Raw genomic sequence first — 14,659 nt, 5'->3', positions numbered from 1 at the left:
TTGGGCGGCATGCCTGCCGACCGCTGCTGCTGGCGATTCACTTGCTGGTGGTGGAGGTCGACAAAGGAGGCCGACGAGAGTGAGGCGGCCCACGAGCGCGACAGGCAGCGGCAGCGGCCAACTGACTTGACTGGCAGCCGGGCAAAGATCTCGACGAGCATCTCGTCCGGTAGAAACGGCGATGGTGGAGCGTACTGCTGCTGGTTCTTGCTCCGCTTTGTCGGCCTCCTCGCTGAGGATGCCGGCTGCGAAAGCCCCAAGTTCGCCGTGCGTTTCATGTCGATCTCGTCAAAAAAATTGCCGAGGGCTCCAATCGTATCCCTCTGGTTTTTCCTATAATTATTTTCTCCCGATCTGGTTCTTATTACAAGCTGCCATGGCTTGCTTATATAGACGTACAGCTAGATCTCCACGGCAAACTTGCCATACTAATTAATTAGGAGACGGAGCAAACTATATCCGACTTAGACTATGCCACCAGTTTCCGACTTAGACTAGGACACTAATTTAATTAGGACTTGCAAGTACATGCATGCTACGTACTATTCCTTCCGTTCATTGTAGTTCTATAACAACCTTTTCCTAATGGGATATATGTAGAGTTGTAGATACGTTTCAGCGTATTTGTTTACTCATTTCAGTTTATATGTACTCCTTCCATCTATCTATCTATACATAAGGCAGAAGTTAAACACCCCACCACGAGTTCATTCACATAGTCTAAAAAAAGTACAGTATAGACCATTGATTTAGATTATAATGTTAAGATTTAAAAGATCTAAAACGCGCCACCACATTCATCCACATAGCCTAAAAAAATATAGACCTTTGATTTAGATGATAAGAGCAACTCCAACGGGCCGACCCAAAGGACAGCGATTTCGTTCGCTTTTTGTCCGTTTGGATCGGCCAGACGGACACGGATGCCCGCTTTCGCATTTGGGTCGGCGCGTGCGTCCAATGCTAGCCTGAGACCCATTTTGACGGCGTCAAAAAAAATGAATGCATGCATATTAAAAAAAAGAAAAACAACATTAATTAAACATTAAAGCCGGCCACGAAGGCCGGCGAGAGTCCACGCGTCCACATTTGCATTAAAAAAAACAGCCTAAACTACGAGGCAGCGCGCTGCCCTAGGCGGCGTCGTCGTCGTCGTCCTCGGGGTCCATGAGGTCGATGAGCGTCGGCGCCGACCCTACGCAGGAGAACGTCGTGTTCCAGAGCGACGCCATGTCGGGCTGTGCCGGCGCAGGCAGTGCCGGGGCGGGGGTGGGGGGGGGGTGGGGCCGTCTGTGCAGCCGTGGCCTGGCGCGCCTCCTCTTTGGCCTTGAGTTGCTCCTCCTCGAGGTCGTGCTCGAGCATCTCCTCGTACTCGCCGCGACAGTGCTCCTCTGCCAGCCGGCGCTGGCGGCACATCTCGAGGTACGCCTGCTCCTGCGCCGACGTCGCCCCCAGCCAAACCGGTGGCGCGGACACCCACTCGCGCATCACTCCCCTTCAGGAGAAGCGCGCGATGGGCTCGGGCTCGGGCTCCAGCTGCGGCTCCGGCTTGATGGGGGACGGCGGGGCCACCGGCGGCACTACGCTGTCGCCCGCCGCGGAGAGGGCAAGGGCCTGCGCCATTGCCGCTTCGTACCGGGACTCCTCTTCCGCCTCCGCCGCCTTCGCTCGTCCTCCTCGCTTTCCCGGTAGACGGCCGCAAGGGCCGCCTGGTAGGCGTGTTGGAAATATGCCCTAGAGGCAATAATAAAAGCATTATTATTATATTTCCTTGTTCATGATAATTGTCTTTATTCATGCTATAATTGTGTTATCCGGAAATCGTAATACATGTGTGAATAATAGACACCAACATGTCCCTAGTAAGCCTCTAGTTGACTAGCTCGTTGATCAACAGATAGTCATGGTTTCCTGACTATGGACATTGGATGTCATTGATAACGAGATCACATCATTAGGAGAATGATGTGATGGACAAGACCCAATCCTAAACATAGCACAAGATCGTATAGTTCGTTTGCTAGATTTTTCCAATGTCAAGTATCTTTTCCTTAGACCATGAGATCATGTAACTCCCGGATATCGTAGGAGTGCTTTGGGTGTACCAAACGTCACAACGTGACTGGGTGACTATAAAGGTATACTACGGGTATCTCCGAAAGTGTCTGTTGGGTTGACACGGATCAAGACTGGGATTTGTCACTCCTGTATGACGGAGAGGTATCACTGGGCCCACTCGGTAATGCATCATCATGAGCTCAAAGTGACCAAGTGTCTGGTCACGGGATCATGCATTACGGTACGAGTAAAGTGACTTGCCGGTAACGAGATTGAACGAGGTATTGGGATTCCGACGATCGAATCTCGGGCAAGTAACATACCGATTGACGAAGGGAATTGTATACGGGGTTGCTTGAATCCTCGACATCGTGGTTCATCCGATGAGATCATCGAGGAGCATGTGGGATCCAACATGGGTATCCAGATCCCGCTGTTGGTTATTGACCAGAGAGCCATCTCGGTCATGTCTACATGTCTCCCGAACCCGTACGGTCTACACACTTAAGGTTCGGTGACGCTAGGGTTGTAGGGATATGTATATGCAGTAACCCAAATGTTGTTCGGAGTCCCGGATGAGATCCCGGACGTCACGAGGAGTTCCGGAATGGTCCGGAGGTAAAGAATTATATATAGGAAGTGCTATTTCGGCCATCGGGACAAGTTTCGGGGTCACCGGTATTGTACCGGGACCACCGGAAGGGTCCCGGGGGTCCACCGGGTGGGGCCACCTATCCCGGAGGGCCCCATGGGCTGAAGTGGGAAGGGATCCAGCCCAAAATGGGCTGGGGCGCCACTTCCCCTAGGGCCCATGCGCCTAGGGTGGGGGAAACCCTAAAGGGGGGCGCCCCCTTGCTTGGGGGGGCAAGCCCCCCACCCCTTGGCCGCCGCCCCCTAGGAGATTGCATCTCCTAGGGTCGGCGCCCCCTAGGCCCCCCTATATATAGTGGGGGAGATGGAGGACCTCTTACCTTTGCCTTTGGTGCCTCCCTCTCCCTCTCCAACACCTCCTCCTCCTCCATAGAGCTTGGCGAAGCCCTACCGGAGTACTGCAGCTCCACCACCACCACGCCGTCGTGCTGCTGCTGGAGCCATCTTCCTCAACCTCTCCTTCCCCCTTGCTGGATCAAGAAGGAGGAGACGTTACGCTGACCGTACGTGTGTTGAACGCGGAGGTGCCGTCCGTTCGGCGCTAGGATCTCCGGTGATTTGGATCACGTCGAGTACGACTTCCTCATCCCCGTTCTTTGAACGCTTCCGCGCGTGATCTACAAAGGTATGTAGATGCAATCCAATCACTCGTTGCTAGATGAACTCCTAGATGGATCTTGGTGAAACTGTAGGAAATTTTTTTGTTTTCTGCAACGTTCCCCAACAAGGCGTCCTCCGCCGCCTGGTCCTCCTCGTGGACGACGAGCGGTGTTGGCCTCCGGTCGACCTCGCGCACGCCCTGCCGCCTCGCCTCCTCGTGCTCGACGGCGAACCATCTCGCCCAGTTGGGCGAGTCGGTTGCGTAGGCCTTGTCGAGGCGCTGCTCCGGCGTCAGCAGCGCCCGCCGGCGCCGCACCTCCTCCGCGTGAGCACGAGCCGTCCGTGGCGCCGCCGGCACTGGGATCCTATCTGGATCCAGATGCCAGTCGTGCGACAGCGTCACGTTCGGATACGGCAGAGGCTGGCGGTTCTGCCAGTGCCACTCCGCCTGGTGCACTGGCACGTTGACGCGCTGCCTTTGCCGGCAAGGCGCCGGCGGAGGTGGGAGGAACTCTGAGGGGAAAGGGGTGGCGGGGGACTTGCCCTTGGCCTTGCTCCCGCTGACGCCGGAGAAGATGCCCATCTCGCTGTGGTTGTGGTGGCTAGGGTTTGCCGGCGACGAGGGAGCAAAGGTGGGCAGATGTGGACGGCCCCGCCGCACGGTCGGCTTAAAAAAGGACGAGAGTCGTCGCTGACGCGTGGGCCCGTCGTCATAAATTAAGCTGACCACGTGGGCAACGGGTAGTTGGACAGCCGCCATGTGGGGACGCGGCGGATAGCGAGAAGACGTGTAAAGCGTCTGTTCAGCGTCCGCGCCGACGCATTTTGAGCGTAAATTTGGGCCGCAAATGAGTCGACGCGGACGCGACGTGAACGTGATTTGAGTTTGGGTCGGCGCGTTGGGCCGCCACTTTTGTCCGCGCCGACCCAAACGGATGCAGGCGGACGAAATAGGTCAGCCCTTTGGAGTTGCTCTAATGGTTGAGATTTAAAAGATCTAAAAGTTACGTAAAACTATAACTTGTACAAGTTTTACGTGTTGACACATAATGAGAAATAGAAGAGTCCTACGTAAGGTAAGGACGGGTCCACATAAAACAAGGTACATGTGCTATGGCCTGGTGTCTGTATCGATCGGATGACAAACCAATCGTGCTGGACAGTTTTTTGTAGCCGCACAATAAAATTAGCATGCACACGTCATAGAGAACCCCTTCCGTTATTCCCTCTCTGACCCAACGTGAAGCTGAAGATCCCGGCCATACATGTGCTGTCTTCTATGGAAGATTTGTCAGGCCAAAGCCCAACATGTCAGGAACATAAAGGGGAAAGCCCACCACGAGAGACCCAGAAATCAGAGCCGTTGGCAACAATATTGTCGGCGTTGACCTGTTAGACCGTCGACATAGGTACCTATGCCGATGGCTTTTGCCTGGCCGTCGGCATAGAATCACCATCGGCGAAGAAAATAGGCGGCACCATCCGCCTGCTACCGTCCGAACACATGCAGGCACCTGCCAGCGCCAGGTGGCAAACCTATGCCGACGGCCAAGGCCATGGGCATAGGTTTTCCATGTGGCATCGCCTGGGAGCTCTAGTGGCAATCTATGACGACGGTTATGCCGTTCGCATACTTGCTGACCAGAACCAACAAAAAAAGATTAGCCAAAAATGCTAACAATTTGCAAATACAATTATACAGACATGATTCAACAACCATGGATTTGCAAACACATACCGTAAATTATTTTTGATGCACATTTCCATTCTAAGAATCCACTACAGCATTAGTGGAGGCAGAGGGGTGGTGTCGGTGGTGGGGGAGACGAGGCTGCACGACGATGACGAAGGTGGCATGCAGTCAGTATAACAAACCGAAGATCCTATACATAAGGATGAATATGTAATCTATACAATGAATCTACCAAAAGAAAATAGCCTAGAAGAGGGGCATCTAAATAAAAGGCAAAAAAATATTGCTTTAGTTGAAGATAACTTGTCATGTTGGTGCTTAACCTCAAACTGTAGCCAATCAAGGTGATTAACGTCAAACTGCAGCAACACCCAACTTGCCATGTAACATCCATGGATGGATGGATCTGAAACAGAGCATGGTAGAACTCAAAGCAAAGGAGAGGGGAGCAGCGGTAGGGGGTGGGGCTTGAGAAGAAGTCATCGGAGAAGGAGGGAGGCTCCATGGGACCTCTGCGTGGTGGCGAGAAGGAGCTCCATCTCCATGGGGGCGTCCCGTTCCACAGATGTGCGCGCCTCTCCTGTCGCCGTCTGCACCATGGCGACCTACAGAAAAGTGAAGACAAGATAGCGTGAGGTGAGGAGGAGAGGGTGGGTGAAGGAGGGGATAGAGCAACCTGTGCCCGATCCGGCCACCTCTGGCCTCGCCATTGCCTGTTGTGGCGGATCCCGATGAAGTTTTGAGGAGGCGCCCGAGTCCTAGTCGTGGGGGAGGGTGGAGCCTTCGAGCGCCAGATCTGGACGGAAGGTGTAGGATCGGAAGTATGTCTAGAGGGGGTACTTAGACTATTTGACCAAATAAAAACTTATCATTTCCCCAATTTTAGTTGTATGCAAGTTTTAGTAATGCTACCAAGTCAAGTAATACCCTACACATGCAACTCTAAGAGTAGTGCAACGGAAAGTAAAGACTTTGCATATGAACATAAATGAGGGATCGGAGAAATCAAACACAGTGAATACACGGTGATTTTTGATGTGGTTCCGGTAGATAGTGCCATCGTACATCCACGTTGATGGAGAGTTCAACCCACCAAGGGTAACGACTGTGCAGTCCATGAAGGGCTCCACCCATGAAGGGTCCACGAAGAAGCCACTACTGCAGGAATGGCTAGCAGTGGCGGGCGAGCCTCTTAGGGCCGCCCGCCACTAACCTCCTACCACTTCTAAGCTGACATCAGTGGTGGGTGCCTGCTCGCCAGTGGTGGCAGGCGGTGGGAATTTCCCGCCAGTGTAACAAATCTTCTAGCGGTGGCTGATATGTCTCCAACGTATCTATAATTTTTTATTGTTCCATGCTATTATATTATCTGTTTTGGATGTTTTATATGCATTAATATGCTATTTTATATTATTTTCGGGACTAACCTATTAAACTAGAGCTCAGTGCCAGTTTTTGTTTTTCCTTATTTTTGAGTTTTACAGAAAAGAATATCAAACAGAGTCCAAATGAGCTAAAAATTTACGGTGATTTTTTATGGACCAGAACAAACCCACGAAGCATCAGAGTTGGGTCAGAAGAGTCACGAGGCGACCACAAGCCTAGGGGGCTGGCTTATGGACTCCTCGGGAACCCCCTAGCTTGTTTCCGATGCCAAAAATTCCTATACATATAGAAACCTCCGAAAAGAAACCAAGATCGGAAGTTTTGTCGCCGCAAGCCTCTATAGCCACGAAAAACCAATCGGGAGCCCGTTCCGGCACCCTGCCGGAGGGGGAAACTATCACCGGAGGCCATCTTCATCATCCCGACGGTCTCCATGATGAGGAGTGAGTAGTTCACCCTCGGGGCTGAGGGTATGTACCAATAGTTGTGTTTGATCTCTCTCTCTCTCTCGTGTTCTTTATTTGGCACGATCTTGATGTACCGCGAGCTTTGTTATTATAGTTGAATCATATGGTGTTTCTCCCCCTCTACCTTCTTGTGATGAATTGAGTCTTGCACTTTCAGGTTTCATTATGTTGGATTGAGTATTGGATTTGAGAACACTTGATGTATGTCTTGCGATGGGATATCTGTGGTGACAATGGGATGTTCTATTGATTCACTTGACGTATGTTTTGGCACTCAACTCACAGATTCCTGAGATGATATTGGGGTAATCTATGCATAGGGGTTGACGCACGTTTTTCTCTTACGTTCTCCGATAGAAACTTTGGATTGATTCTTTGTTGCACGTTAAGGGATTGTCATATGATTTAATTATGTTATCATTGTTGAGAGACTTTGCACTAGTGAAAGTATCAACCCCAGGCCTTGTTTTCAAGCATTGCAATATCGTTTTTGCTCACTTTTGTTATTAGTTACCTTGCTGTTTTTATATTCTCAAATTACAAAAACCTATATCTACCATCTATATTACACTTGTATCACCATCTCTTCGTCGAACTAGTGCACCTATACAATTAACCATTGTATTGGGTATGTTGGGGACACAAAAGACTCTTTGTTATTTGGTTGCAGGGTTGTTTGAGAGAGACCATCTTCATCCTACGCCTCCCACGGATTGAGAAACCTTAGGTCATCCACTTGACGGAAATTTGCTAATATCCTACAAAACTCTTCACTTGGAGGCCCAACAACGTCTACAAGGATAAAGTTGCGTATTAGACATCAAGCTCTTTTCTGGCGCCGTTGCCGAGAAGGTGAGTGCTTGAAGGTATATCTTTAGATCTTGCAATTGAATCTTTTAGTGTATTGTTTATCATTAGTTTGGTTTTATAAAAGAAAATTACAAAAAAATTGAATTGAGATTGCCTCATATATTTCATCTTTTTAATGTCTTTTGTGAAAATGATGGAAAGAAAAATTGTGCTCAAGTGTTAGAAGAAGTCAATAAAATGTTTGGCACTAAATCTTTGAATGACGAGCTTGATTGCAATGTTGTTAGTATGAATTCCTTGAATATCCATGATGCTAATGATATGCAAAGCCATAAGCTTGGGGATGCTATGTTGATAAACATGATATTTTTTGTCCCCTAAATTTTAATGAGAAAATTTATTATGATGATAGCATGCCTTCTATTTATGATGATTATATTGATGAAAGTGGATTTGGAAGAGTGTCAACTCTAGAAAATAATGATCCCACTATTTTGGAGGGTGTTGAATCTTATTGTTATAATTATGAAAGTAGATTTTTAGAGGTCATGAGTTTATTTAGTGATGATTCCATTATTTCGAAAGAGGTTCGAATTGATTATAAGAACAAAGTTGCTATCTATGATGATTATATGATGACATGTATGCTATAAAGAATTAAAGAATAATGATAACCATGAAACTTTTCATCATGATTTTAAATTTTAATTAGATTATGCCTCACATGATATTTATTTTGTTCAGTTTGCTCCCACTACTATTTATGAGAACAAATTTGCTTATGTGGAAAATAGTAAAATTTCTATGCTTATGAATTATGAAAAGAATGCGTTATGTGATAGTTATATTGTTGAATTCAATAATGATGCTATTGAAAATTATTATGAGAGAGGAATATATGCTTTTACATATTTCAATAATCTCAAGTTTCCTCTCTATGTGTTGAAAGTTTTGAAGTCATGCTTGTTTTGCCTTCCTATGCTAGTTGATTCTTGCTCCCAAAAATTATTTGCTCAGAAAATCCTTATACATAGAAAGTGGGTTAGACCTAAATGTGTTAGTCATATTCTTCATGATGCCCCCGTAATGTTTCATTCTTATCTTTTATATGAGCATCATTGAAATCATCATGCCTAACTAAAAAGGCATTAAAGAAAGCGCTTGTTGGGAGACAACCCAATAGTTATACCTAGTATTTTTGGTGTGTTCACATGATTATGCTACTGTAGTAATCATGTTTTATAGCTTTTGTTTCAATAAAGTGCCAAGTAAGACATTCGGGATAGTGTGGATGATTGTTGATTTGATTCTGTGAGAAAACGTGAACTTTTCTGCCCAGTAACAGAATTGATCTGATCTGTTGGAGCAACAAAAAGTTCTAAATTTTTCCTACTTTATTGATATACAAATTGCCTAGATTTTTCTAACTTTTCAGAATTTTTGGAGTTATAGAAGTATATGAAGTTTCCAGATTACTACAGACTGTTCTGTTTTAACAGATTCTGTTTTCATTGTATTGTTTGCTTATTTTGAAGAATCTATGGGTAGTTGATTCGTCTCCAACACATCTATAATTTTTGATTATTTCATGCTGTTATATTATCATTTTCGGATGTTTTACAATTATTTTACAATCGTTTTATATCATTTTTTGGGACTAACCTATTGACATAATGCCAGGTGCCAGTTGCTGTTTTTTTTTACTTTTTTTACACCGCATAAAATCAATATCAAACGGAGTCCAAATACAGCGAAACTTTTTGTAGATTTTTTTGGACCAGAAGACACCAGATGGGCCAAAGAAGCACCTGTGGGGTGCCCCGAGGGGGGCACAACCCACCAGGGCGCGCCTGGGCCCCCAGGCGCGCCCTGGTGGGTTGTGCCCACCTCGGTGTCCTCCCGCACCGTCTCTTCGCTCTGTAAATACCTCCTTGCTCCAAAAACCCTAGGGGAGTCTGAGGGAGTCATGGACTAAGGGGTCCTCGGGCGTCCGGCCTGTTGGACGTGGGCCGGACTAATGGGCTGTGAAGAAACAAGACTGAAGACTCTCTCATGTGTCCGGATGGGACTCTCCTTGGCGTGGAAGGCAAGCTTGGTGACCAACTATGAAGATTCTGAAAGTGCAACTATCCCTTTTGGTAATTCCTAACAACATATAGCTCATTGAGCTAATGCTATTCCAAGATTAATATTTCAGGAAAAGCTCAATGAATAGCATGGCATGGATGAGGAAAGTGGACCCCTCAAAATACTAAGGACAAAAAGATTGGCTCAAGCTCAAAGCTCAAGACTCTACATTTTATATTTTAGTGATCCAAGATCACATTGAGTCTATAGGAAAAGCCAATACTATCAAGGAGGGATGAGGTGTTGTTTAATGAGGTTCTTGCTTCATAGTGCTTAGTGATATGCTCCAAAACCCTCAACTACCTTCCCACATCCACATATGACCTAAACCCAAAGTCAAACTCGGCCCCACCGATTCTTTCTACCCGGCGCCACCGAGTTCAAATGTCATAGCCACTGCCACAAACCCTAGGCAAATCGTCTCACCGATAGGGATTTCAGTCACACCGAGATGGGGTTGTAATCTCTCTGTTTCCCTTTGTAACATTTCGGTTCTACCGAGATGAGCGATCGGTCCCACCGAGATTGCAATGTAAACTCTCTGTTTTCCTTTGGTAACATTTCGGTCCCACCGAAATGAGCGATCGGTCCCACCGAGTTTACCTGTCCAACTCTCTGGTTAGCTTATTACCAAAATCGGTCCACCGAGTTTGTGTAATCGGTCACACCGAGATTACGTTATGCCCTAACCCTAACCATATCGGTCCTACCGAGTTGCATCTCAGTCCCACCGAAAATCCTAACGGTCACTAGGTTTGCTAAATCGGTCCGACCGAGTTTCTCAATTCGGTCTCACCGAGATTGATAAATTGTGTGTAACGGTTAGTTTTTGTGTGGAGGCTATATATATCCCTCCACCCACTCTTCATTCGTGGAGAGAGCCATCAGAACATACCTACACTTCCAATACACATTTTCTGAGAGAGAACCACCTACTCATGTGTTGAGGCCAAGATATTCCATTACTACCATATGAATCTTGATCTATAGCCTTCCCAAGTTGCTTTCCACTCAAATCTTCTTTCCACCAAAACCAAATCCTGCGAGAGAGAGTTGAGCGTTGGGGAGACTATCATTTGAAGCACAAGAGCAAGGAGTTCATCATCAACACACCATTTGTTACTTTTTGGAGAGTGGTGTCTCCTAGATTGGCTAGTTTTCACTTGGGAGCCTCCGACAAAGATTGTGGAGTTGAACCAAGGAGTTTGTAAGGGCAAGGAGATCGCCTACTTCGTGAAGATCTACCGCTAGTGAGGCAAGTCCTTCGTGGGCGATGGCCATGATGGGATAGACAAGGTTGCTTCTTCGTGGACCCTTCGTGGGTGGAGCCCTCCGTGGACTCGCGCAACCGTTACCCTTCGTGGGTTGAAGTCTCCATCAACGTGGATGTACGATAGCACCACCTATCAGAACCACGACAAACACATCTGTGTCTCCAATTGCATTTGAATTCTCCAAACCCTTCCCTTTACATTCTTGCAAGTTGCATGCTTTACTTTCCGCTTCTCATAGACTCTTTGCATGCTTTCTTGAATTGTGTTAAGATTGCTTAACTTGTGCTAAGATAGCTAAAATCTGCCAAAGACTAAAATTGGGAAAAGAATAGATTTTTATTTGGTCAAGTAGTCTAATCACCCCCCTCTAGACATACTTTCAATCATACAAGTGGTATCAGAGCTTTGGTTTCCATTTTCTTTGATTTCCATAGCTTTTGGTGGTCATAGCCTTGGTTTCACAACCTAGGAGAGTATGGCGTCTAGCGAGGGAAATTATCACCGTAGAGGTCCTTACTTTGATAGTACAATTTTTGCTAGTTGGAAGCATAATATGAAAATGCATATTCTTGGACATAACCCCGCCGTTTGGGCTATTGTGTGTGTTGGCTTGCAAGGTGAATTCTTTGATGGGAGAGAACTGAATCATGAAGCTACCGCAGATGAGTTGAAGATGCTACAATACAATGCTCAAGCTTGTGATATTCTCTTCAACGGATTGTGCCCCGAAGAATTTAACAAAATCAATCGTCTTGAGAATGCAAAGGAAATTTGGGATACTTTGATTGATATGCATGAAGGTACCGACTCCGTCAAGGAATCCAAGTTGGATGTGCTTCAAAGTCAACTTGAAAAGTTCAAAATGAAGGATGGTGAAGGTGTCGCTGAAATGTACTCTAGGCTTGCTCTTATCATAAATGAGATTGCTGGCTTAGGAAGTGAAGAGATGACCGACAAATTCATCATCAAGAATATCCTAAGAGCCTTGGATGGAAAATACGATACCGTATGCACATTGATCCAAATGATGCCAAATTACAAAGATCTCAAGCCAACGGAAGTCATTGGAAGAATTGTTTCTCATGAGATGTCACTCAAGGATAAGGAGGAGCTCCATAACAAGTCAAGTGGTGCTTACAAAGCCTCATGTGAAGCTCCCACATCATCAAGTGAGAAACAAACCTTCAATGAAGAATTGAGCCTAATTGTGAAGAACTTCAACAAGTTCTACAAGAATAGAAGCAAAGAGAGAAGTTCCAAGTCAAGGTCCTACAATGACAAAAGATCTTCTAGTCGAGAGCGAAACTGCTACAATTGTGGAAGACCCGGACACTATTCCAATGAGTGTACGACACCCCACAAGAGAAGAGAAGATTCTCCCAAAAGAAGAAGTAGAAGAGAAGAATCACCATCAAGGGAGAGAAGGAGTAGAGATGATCGTTATGAACGAAGACCCTCACGGAGAAGCAAGGATTCGGAAAGGAAGGACAAGTCATCAAGGAGCTACACAAAACGAAGACATCAAGCTCACGTTGGTGAATGGGTATCCAGCTCCGACTCTGACAATGACTCTGAGAGAAGCTATCACTCCGACTCCGAATATACTCAAGATGAAGGTGTTGCCAGTCTAGCACTTGTGTCAACCAACTCCTACGACATATTTGATTCACCAAATGAAGGAATTGGAAGATGCTTCATGGCCAAAGGTCCAAAGGTATCACACCCCGAGTATGTTGATTTCAATAGTGATGAAGATGACTTGTTAGGTGATGATGATTTACTTGTTGACAACTATAGTGATGAAACGAATGACAATGATAAGGAGAAGATTGATTCTCTAACTAAATAACTAAACACTCTTAAGTTAGCTCATGAAACTATCTTAGGAGATTATCGAGAACTTTTAAGGACTCATGAGAAATTACATTTTGAAATGCTCAACCTTGAGCAAGAGCATGAGTTCTTAAAGGCAATCAATGATGATCTTCGCAAGAAAAGTTCTTCTTACATTGCCAAGCATTTACTCTTATCCACTTACATGCCTCAAGTCAAGTCTAGTAACAAGAACAAGAAAGATTCTTCTTCTAGTAGTAACAATGATCATGCTAAATCCAATGTTGTTACTTCTAGTAGTTCTCTTGATTCCACTAATGATTCTCTTAGCCAAGTTACACTTGAGCAAGAAAATAGCTTATTGAAGGGAATTATAGAGAAAGGTGTTTACAAGAGCCTTGCCGGGAGTAAGCAACTCAAGGAAATTGTACGCAAGCAAGGAAGGCACCGGCAGAATCAAGGTATTGGTTTTGAACGAAAGTTCAATGCCAATGGAGTTGAGTGGGAAGAAGATCAATACCCCAAAACAAAGTTTGTTCCTCAACAAGAGAAGTATGATCCTACTTCATCAAAAGGGACACAAGCTCAAGATGATCTTCCACCACAAGACCACAAGCAAAAAGGCAAGGACAAGCTTCAAGAGGAAATTGATGCATTTGAAGAAGCTCCTAAGGCCTTGGTCAAGTGGGTTCCCAAGACTACATCAAGTTCCACTTCATCAAGTACAACTACAACTCCGAGGATTCCCATCAAGATGGTGTGGATCCCGAAGAAGAAGAACTAGAGAGTTCTTGAGGGTGACTCCGCCAACATACTTCACTCTTATCATTTTGGCAAGAATAAGTGCAATCAACTTCCACATCTTGCACTAGTTCAAGGAGTCACAAACCCTCTTGTTGGTAAGACAAGGGACAAGGTAACCTAAAGCTTTCATAGAAATCATCTTTTGTGTGCATCACTCCATGTCTATGGATATCCTTGTTTGTTCCTTATGGGACTAACCCGTGTAGGTATTGAAAGTGCAACTCACTCCAAAGGATAGCTCCAAATAATCTACATCAACATTGAGCATCCACATTCAACATCTACATGAAGTCATCATCGACAAAACCCAAGGTTAGTTCATCCCTCTTAGGGGGATCTCATATCTAGGGGGAGCTTTACTCTAAGAATTTGGCTAAAGCAACTCTAATGGTGTGAACACAACAATGCTTTATGTAAAAGTGGTAACCCCACTTGTGCTTAAACGATGAGTATGACCTATGATCAAATGTTCTCATTTGACTCCTAAGTCAATATACTCATATATAGATGACCTAGTCATCGCCAATTGCTTGATAGATGCTAGAATTGTTTGTGCATGCTTTGCCACATATTTCAATTGCCATTTTATTGTGTGAGCATGTTGGTTGCATAATTTACTCATTCGAGGACATGCACTTGTTGTTTTGATTGATTGGTTTCCTTTTCTTTTGGGCAAGTGGATGGATAAGAATGCCTAAGAACCTTCTCTAGCTATCTATGCTTTTCTCATCTCAAACTCTATTCATGCTGCATCACAAAATTTGATCAAGTCAGATTCGAACCACTCTGTGTGAGGAGCACTCGGAGTCCCCGATTCTCCATAGACTTAAACTTCCAAAACTTCTTTGTGCATTTCGGTCTGACCGATTCATACATTTCGGTCGTACCGAGATCACTAAGTCGATCTTGGTTTTCAGTCTCGGTGCAACCGATTTGAACTTTTCGGTCACACCGAG

The sequence above is a fragment of the Triticum urartu genome, chromosome 3 (genome assembly GCF_003073215.2).
Source record: "Triticum urartu cultivar G1812 chromosome 3, Tu2.1, whole genome shotgun sequence".
Classification (NCBI taxonomy): domain Eukaryota; kingdom Viridiplantae; phylum Streptophyta; class Magnoliopsida; order Poales; family Poaceae; genus Triticum; species Triticum urartu.
This window is presented reverse-complemented; position numbering follows the sequence as displayed.